Genomic DNA, 7,188 nt, shown 5'->3' with positions numbered 1-7,188 from the left:
TACCCTATCCAAATCTATTTCATTCTAATTGACACACACACACACAATTTGAGAGAACATAAATATCAACAACGCGCTAAAAAGTCATTGTCTATACGTGAGCCATTACAGACGAATCTATCCTCTTTCTTATATATTTTAGCATAGCAACTGCTAGCAATAATAGAAAAATAAAAATAAAAACAAAAAAAAATGTATGTATTGCTTCCAAACAATTGAGATATAAAATAAATTATAAAATATTGGATAATTAATTTTACCGTAAGGCAACACAATCGACATTTGTTTAGCCAATGTCTGAGTCGATTCATAATTAAACATTATCCCTAAGGTAGTTTAAAAAGTTAAGTTTTGATCCAACAACTCGATAATTATGATTATGGGTTCGAACCTAGATTTTTAGTCTTATTTCTAGTAACAAACACTTTTTTGTTTTTTTCTGTTGTTTTTGTTGTGAACTCAAATTTCAAAAACTCCTTCTCATTATTTAAAACAATTCGCCTCACTTGTTGAGCCTCCCGTTTGAATTGGAACATTTATATGTTGATTAGCTTTCCTAATTAATTAATCAATCAATTCAAATTTAACTTTATTTCCATTCAGATTCAAAAGAATCTTATTTAATCTTTCTATTTAAATTTACATAAATATCCTGTCTTTCAATTTAAATTAAATACTATAACAAATATTCTCATAATTTGTAAAATGGCTTTATATTAGCTTGTCACTTGGCTTAACCATAATGCACACTTGCTTTATTGCCATGTGATTTTTTATTAGCTTATCGTGTTACTTAATATCCTTACTCATTGCTCTACTTTTAGTATAATACAATGAATATAGTTTTGTATTAACCTAAAATTTAATTTAACTTTGTTCTTTTGTTCCGTAGCTCCAATTGTTTTGTTTAAATTTATCAATAATATTATTTTTCCTATTAAACTATTTTATTAAACAAATTTAAAGTGTAGACCTCTTCACATTACTTCTATTGTCCTCTATATACATTATTTTCTATCATATAGTATTCTAATTATTTTTCACATTTCGTGTTGTATCTATAATATAAACATTATCGTATTATTTTTCTAATTCTTTTGAAAATATGCCAAAGTTTAAACGAAGAAGTTCCTTTATTATTTTCCATAAATCTACACTTTTAGTAATTATTATTTAGTATTATGTGCAATAAGCAATTAATTGTTTTCCTTTTGTTTTCGTATAGAGTTTTGACTTTAATTTTTTATAATTTAACTACATAATAATTTTAATTACATCTTTATATTGTTAATTTGTTCCTTGTCATTATTTCATTATAAATGTTTTAAATTTTAGGTTTATAAATTATGTTTTAAATTGCATGATATTATCCATATAATATGTTTTTTCTCGTAATAATTCAAAAAGATTTCTTATATCAAATTTAAATGTCTAATCCTTCTATATATCTATAATTATATTATTTGTTTACAAAAAAAATTCACTATTTTTTGTTCTTTGTCTATTGTTACTATGTTACCCGTACTTAATATGGTTAAATTATTACTTAACTTTTTATTAGCTTGTCACCTACTTTATATCCTTATCTTCTACTTCTATTATAATATACTATAATGAATATGATTTTTCTTTCTCTTAAAATAATCTTATTATTTATTTGTTAATCTTTCACTATATAATATTTGAATTTATCAATAATATTTTTGAGTATTAATTATTTATTTGCTTTATTTTATCATTTAAATTAATTCAAAGTATGAAATTCTCTCACACTATCTTTATCCCCCTCTTTCTAAATTATTTCCCCTAGTAAGTATGATATTTTATTTAATTTTTTCATTTAGTGTTTTATTCAATAATAGACAAAAATAAAAGTGCATATGATCAAACTATATAGTACTTCACCAAAATATTATGGTATTTTTATTATTAAACTTCTAGTAATTATTATTTTTGTTGACACTTTTAGCCTTTAAAAAAATTATTTTATTGTATACTTGTTTAAAATTCAGAAAACTTAGTCTAAACAGATACTTTGGATTATCCATTATGAAATAAATAAATTATTAAATATATCTACACTCTGAACTTTAGGTTAAAACCTTAAAATATATTCTTCAACTCATTAAAAAATATTAAATTTTTAAAATAAATTAAAATTGCACATTAGATTACGGTAGGATATATTCTTCTCACTTGATATTAGAAAAGGAATCCAAATACTATTGATATCAAAATTCTTTACTTTCCAAATAAAAAATTTCTGTTCGAAAATATTAGTACAATGATTGAACTTTATTTTTAAAAAAAGACTTCAATTTAATTTCAATAAATGGAATTCCATATATAGTTCTTAAGTGATACTTTCTTATTTGACAATCTCCCACAAACTCTTTAAGATTGCCAAGTGGCTTTATAGTAGCTTGCCACTTGGCTTAACCACAATGCAAACTTTCTTGCTTTAATATATACTAGTATTAGTACCCGCACGATGCGCGGACACAAATATTAAATTATAATTTGAGTTTTTGGAATTACCTTAAAATTGAAAACTTCCAGATAACATGTTTCTTTTTATTTATATTTTTATTTTTTATCCGTAACAATCCAACTCCTTTGATTTAGTATTTATATTTTATTTTATGGTCAATATTAAATAATACTAAACATAATTTTTGTGATATGTCTTGTTTGAGCATATTATTTAACAAAATTCTTACTACCACTTTATGTTTAACAGAAGCTAAGCGCTAGAAAAGCGCGCTAAGAAAAGTTGCTTCTGACGCCCTTTCTGTGCAACAGTCCACCAGTAGCGGAAGAGAGGGTTACCGTACATACATGAGTCTTCCAGTTCTTACGGAAGCTCTTTCTTATCAGTCAATCAAGTAGTACAAGAACTCTATCTTATCTTATAGCCCGGCGCGGTGGGTCGCCTTTTAAATTAAGTAGATAGAAGAAAGTATTAAATAGATAAGGAGTAGGTGAGTGAGTGAGTCCTCACTGACCTGAGCGATTTCGATCACCTAGCAGGCCTTTTATTTGGTAGGTAACATCGCCAAAGCGTATCATCAGAATTAACTACGAGAAAGGGCACCGTCTTGTGCAAGGCAACGATAGTTGGCCCTCTATCATCTTCTATCTGGTAGACTTGGTAAAAGGACCCCGACTTATTTCCAGAATAAGAGTTCGACCGCGGCTTCCCCCTTTTTGGGGGAGGGGGGATCAAGTTCCTTGCCAACTGCCACCTATCGACCCCGGCAAATTTGAATAAGTCTTATCCTTCTACATTTTCACCCAAAACAACTCTTTCTTTAATCTTTGCTTCTAGTTATTGCATTATCTATTACTTAATAATGTTATATTCATGTAATCTTTTATTAGCTTACCAATTGACTTGATATCTTGCTTATTGGCCTTTTGATAAATATATATAAATATAAATTTTTTTATTCCTAAAAGCTAATTTATTTTTGTATTTTTATCCTCTTAATTACTTGGAACTCTTTTTTCATTTAAATCTTTCAATAATATTTTTGAGTATTATTTAATTATTTAATTTCCTTATACTTAATTAATTCAAAGTATAAATATTCTCACACTATCTCTATTTTTCTCTTTATACATCCTCTTCCCTACTATTAATTTTTATTCAGTTTTTTACATTAATATTTTACTAATAAACAAAATATATAATATCACGTTTTATTTTAAGTTATAACTTGGAATTAGTTTAAAATATTAATAGATAAGTTTTTTCTTATTATATTTTAAATCTATTAAATTTTCTTATAATTGTTTTTTGTATCACGTGTAATTAAATTTTCTTTTTCTTTTAACATTAGGATACAAATTAGACTTTAATTTTCATTCATAAAATTACCCACATGAGATATTTATTTTGTATTTCCTTAGTTTAATTTGTTATCCAATTTTTAGTTTTTTATCTAGTAAAATTTTAATTTTGTAGTCCTATCCATAGTTTGAGCGTTTTCACCTTAATTTTAATTTAAATCTCAAGTTCAAATCGTCTTTCCCTTTTATTTCTAATATTAAATATTTTTAAATTTTTGATTATTGCTATTAAGTTACCTAATATGTAGTATTTTATTTTCTTATGTGGCTTTCATTAACATGCCTCTTTATTTAATATCATAATCTATTTATATCCTTTAATATTATTATATAAATCGATGTATGATTTTTTAATATTGAAAAAAATATTTATTTTATTTAAAATTAATACTCAAAATTATTAAATAGTTTAAATTCATTAATAATATTTTTAAGCATTATATATTTACTTTATTTTTTAAACTAATTCTTAATATAAATAACCTCGCATTATCTCTAATTTATTAATATTTTGATATTTTTTAATTTTTTTAATCTATTAAACTTCAGTTATGTGGCCTTATCCACAACATGACCTTTTTTTTATCATACTTAAAAAAACTTTTTTATATTAAATTTAAATAAGTTTTATCCTTTTTTGTTCTGTATGATAGAAATTTTGATTTTTTCTCTGTTTGTTTCTTATTTTTCTATTGTATATTCAATACTTATTATTATTAACGTTGTCATATGCTTTTTATTAGTTTACTTGAATTTAATATCCACTTTTATCACATTCATTTTAATATAATATAAATAATAAATAAAAATTATTTCAATAGTAACTTTGACTCTATTGCTCATATTCTTAAATATGATTTTTCTTATCATATTAAAAAAAATCCCATCTCAAATTCAAATATATCTTATTCTTCTATTTTCTCCATTGGACCACATTTTCAAAAATCATCTTATACTTTCAAACTTAACCTAGCAATACTCAATTCAAATATTAATCGTAAAAACTCTAATTGTTGCAACAATATTTTTGCTATTATTTTAAGAAATATTTATTTATGTATAAAATATTATATATATATATATATATATATATATATATATATATATATATATATATATATATATATATATATATATATATATATATATATATATATATATATATATATATATATATATATATATATATATATATATATATATATATATATATATATATATATATATATATATATATATATATATATATATTACTATTTAATTATTTTTCCTACCATAACTGAATTATACACAAAATTTAATTAAAGATACTTATAGTAATATATATTGTTCACAAATAAGGTCAGATACAAAGCTTGTACTAGATAAAAAATTATTATTCCAACTTAAATTAACGTGTAAGATACAAAATAAAATTTTAATTAATTCTTTCTAAAAAAAGGATACCTGCCATAATTGAATTATACACAAAATTTTAATAAAAGATACCTACAATAATGTATATTGCACCAAAATAAGGTCAGATACAAAGCTTGTACTAAATAAAGAATTATTATTTCAACTTAAAATTAATGTGTAAGATACAAAATAAAAGTTTAATTGATTCTTTTTCAAAAAAAGATACCTACCATAACTGAATTATATATAAAAATTTAATTAAAGATACATACAGTAATGTATATTGTACCAAAATAAGGTCAGTTACAAAGCTTGATCAATTAATTAAAATCGTCCCTACCATAATTATACAAAAAAAAAATGTTAACTAAATTATACTACTAATAGAGATTTGTATCATAATTAAAAAATAATTCTTATTGAACTATTACTTCATTAATTATGTTTCCATTTATAATTCAAATTTACCAAGTTGTCTTAAAATTACTACTAATGTTGTCTTAAAATTACCAAGTGGCTTTTTTTTAGCTTGTCACTTGGTTTAACCTCATGTTTCACTACTCTCCTTTTAATATAACTAGCATTAGTACCCGCGTGATGTGCAGACACAAATTATGATTTGTATAATTTAGGTTATGTGCAAATAACCTTAGTATTTAAACTTTCATATAAAAATTATAGATAATCATTAGATATTAAGAAAGAAGAGGACATGAAATTATTTTTCAAATCTCGTAGTGGATAAGCTATTTTTTTTTAAAATCAGTAACAACATAAACTCTTGATTTTATTACTTGCATTTCGTCCCGCGATCAATATTAAAGACTACTAAATATGCCACGTTGTGATCTATCTTGTTTGAGCATATTAAATCATATTATTTTAACAAAATTCTTACTAAAACTTTATTTTACATCTCAAGTTCAAATGTCTTATCCTTCCACATATTTTTTTCTTTTTGTTCTTTGCTTATAGTTATTGTATTGCTCATTACTTAATATTGTCATATTGTCACATGATTTTTTATTAGTTTACCAACTGACTTAATATGTTGATTATTTTCCTTTTAATAATCATTGAGAATTATAATTTTTTAATCTTGAAATTTAATGTATTGTATCTTTATCCTCTTACTTGGGATTCTTTTATCATTTAAATGTATCAATAATATTATATTATCTAGCTATTTAATTTATTTATTTAAACCATTTCATTATCACATTTTCATGTGTTTTTTCAGTAACTTTTCATTCCATTTAATATAATTATCCAAATATAATATAAATAGATATGTAAATTTTTATTCTTGCATAAATATTAATTTATTTTATACTATTGCACTAAATTATTAAAAGTCAATATATTTTTAAGTATTGCATATTTATTTTATTTGAATTTCAAACTAATTATTAGTATAAGTATCCTCACATTATTTTTAATTTATTTTTATTCTTCAATTTTTTTTATCTATTAGACTTCAGCTATGTCGCCTTATCTATAATTTGACATTTCTTAGCAATCTACCAATGTAAAGTTCATTATTACGATTATTTATTTTAACTTTCTTAAGTCTGGTATGTAATAGCCTATCATAAGACATAAAAACTGAAAATGAAAAACAAAACAAACCAAAAAAAGAAGAAGAGGGATATAGAAGATTTACGTTTAATTTAGGATAGAGTTGATATTAATTACTTCCATTAATAATATTTTTTTCTAAGTATTAATTATTAATTTTATCCTAAAATTGCCAAATGACTTCTTATTAGCTTGCTACTTGGTTTCACCACATTACAAACCATCCTCTTATTTTATGTAATTATTAATTTTATCCTAAAATTGCCAAATGACTTCTTATTAGCTTGCTACTTGGTTTCACCACACTACAAACCATCCTTTTATTTTATGTAATTATTAATTTTATCCTAAAATTGCCAA

This window comes from Nicotiana tabacum, chromosome 16, assembly GCF_000715075.1.
Source record: "Nicotiana tabacum cultivar K326 chromosome 16, ASM71507v2, whole genome shotgun sequence".
Lineage (NCBI taxonomy): Eukaryota > Viridiplantae > Streptophyta > Magnoliopsida > Solanales > Solanaceae > Nicotiana > Nicotiana tabacum.
This window is presented reverse-complemented; position numbering follows the sequence as displayed.